The sequence below is a fragment of the Petaurus breviceps genome, unplaced genomic scaffold (assembly GCF_028583685.1).
Source record: "Petaurus breviceps papuanus isolate PSGF00001 unplaced genomic scaffold, PetGlider_PUasm1.0 90849, whole genome shotgun sequence".
In the NCBI taxonomy this organism is placed as follows: Eukaryota; Metazoa; Chordata; class Mammalia; order Diprotodontia; family Petauridae; genus Petaurus; species Petaurus breviceps.
In genome coordinates, this window is record NW_027187361.1 from 11216639 (window position 1) to 11219034 (window position 2396).

Consider the following 2396-nt stretch of genomic DNA (forward strand, 5'->3'; position numbering starts at 1 on the left):
ATATTTGTAATCTCTATAGGCATTGTGAATATGGCATTGCTGATACAGATCCAAACTACAAAATGCTCAGAGAATAGGGAATTGGACAGGGACTTCATTGGTATAGGGTGTAATATATTTTACTCATCACTATTTGATGAGTAAAATGCCTCTACTGATATAGCAAGTCAGAACTTTCTCTGAAACATATTCTTAAACAATTGCCTAAGGGGTGGCTAGGTGGTGCAGTGAATAGAGCACTGGCCCTGGAGTCAGGAGGACCTGAGTTCAAATCCAGCCTCAGACACTTGACACACTTACTAGCCATGTGACTTTGGGCAAGTCACTTAACCCCAAATGTCCTCCAAAAAGCAAAAAAAAATTTAGGGGTGGCCAGGTGGCTCAGTGAGTAAGAGCACTGGCCCCAGTGTTGGGATGACCTGGTGATCGAATCCAGGCTCAGATACTTAGCACCACACCCAGAAATAACTGGCCATCTAACCTTGAGCAAGTTACTTAACCCCAATTGCTTTAAAAAAAAACAATTGCCTAAGGAACTGTCATATATGTATGTATGTATATACATATTCTCATCTATGTCTATGTATATATGCATGTATATGTGTACATGTATACACATGCATACAGACATACATACATATGCACACATGCATACAAACACACTCAGGGACACAACATCAGTATTTATCAGAGGAAAGATTGAACCCTTAACTTGCTGGCTTTAAGGAGGGCTTTCAATCCACTATGTCATACTATCTATTTTTACTGTAATCATTTCTATCCCTGTCTTATTCTCTCTACTAAGACTATAGGCTTCTCAAAGAAAAAGCCCTCAGGGCTCTTATTCATGATTGTGTTCCCCATGCCTGGCACAGTTCTTTCTACCTAGAGTTTCAGGACTTCCAGGATTCACTGTCCATTATTTCACTGAAAATGTTACTTCCTGAATACAGATTATAATCCTTCTAAACAGTGTTAAACAAGCTTCAAGAGTTGCAGTGGCTGAAAAACTTACTACTCTGAAACTAACCTGTTGAACCTAGGTAAGGTGGGCTTTGGATGAGAGTCAGAGATCCTTACTCAAAACCTTTCTAATTTGATGTAGCCATTGGAATTTTTTTTCTGTTGGCATAACCTTTCACAGCTCAAGGGCACTTCTATGCCACAGAGACACCTTAGAGCTATATAAACTCCTTGAGAATAGTTAATTGCTTTATTCTTTATCCTTGCATTCTCAGGGCCTAGCACATGATAAGTGTTTTATAAATGTCAAGTGATTGCTTGATTGGTTTTAATGGAGATTAATCCTAATAACCACTTAAAATGTTTTGTGAACTTACTGAATGAATTATTATTCATTTGCACTGTTTTACTTATCACATTATTGATCTTCATTTACAATACAGGCTAAAGAAAGTCCCTCCCCCATAAAGTAAATAATATTCATATCATTGTCCCTTTGTAGCAAGAGGTGTATAAATTAGGACAGTGTTCTTGCTTCTCCCTTTCCTTGGAATTTATTACTTATGCTTTCTTTCCAACAAACAATAATGGAAAACTTTCTCTTTATACCTATTTTCTTTTATAGATCATGGTCAAACATGACTCCAGAAGTACTTCATGGAGTACTTAAAGTGTTTATTACAGGAGAATGCTTTCTTATGTGTGGCTAACAGCCTGCCCAGAATTCTCTGACTCATTATTCTCCTATAATGTCAGGGCTTAGGCTGGGGAGGGGTGGAAATGGGAAGGAAAGAAGTAGATAAATAAAGATGGTTCTTCATTTATCATAGACTTGCTGAGGGATGTCAAAGGTATGCATATACTAAGGTGTATGAATTGAGGTTTGGGGTCAAAAAAGAAAGTCTAGAGGGAGTCTCAGTATTGAAGTTAAAAAAATGAATTGGTAGTCAAGAGATATGGGTACTAATCATGACTCTAATTAGCTGTGCTATCTTGGGCAGATTACTTCAGTTTTCTAGGTTTCAGTTTTATCACCTGTAAAATAAGGTGACTTTATGAGATAATTCCCAAGGTCCCTTCCAGGACCAATATTAGATAAATTATTTGTCTACTAATAAGCCAGAACTTACCTTTAGGGACATTGGCAGAAGCAGCAGTATAATAAGGCCATATCGTTATTCCCAATAATAAATCCCTTTAACAGAGTTCAATGGAGAATCACCTCAAACCAAATCTCATAGTTTCAGGAGCTAGTGTTATTTCAAAGATTCAATGTAATTATAGATCTGGATCTGGAGGGTATGTTTTAAGACTCTAGTACAAAGAAAGTATGGCATTTTCCCATCTGTTTCCCTGTTCAGCTATATGAAGAGAAAATCTCCAAACCCTTTCAAAGAGAAGAAACATCTGGATTAGGAAACATAATTCCCAAA

The 2396-nt window shown here is 37.2% G+C and overlaps 1 long non-coding RNA gene across 1 annotated transcript in view; it reads right to left on the minus strand.

Annotated features, from left to right (window-relative positions):
* Positions 1-2167, minus strand: part of LOC138149839 (uncharacterized) — a 3148-nt gene extending 981 nt beyond the window's left edge. Inside the window, exon 1 of the long non-coding RNA XR_011165431.1 lies at positions 2094-2167. This is a non-coding gene — a long non-coding RNA (uncharacterized lncRNA). The remainder of the gene's footprint in view (positions 1-2093) is intronic.
* Positions 2168-2396: the final 229 nt, after the last annotated feature.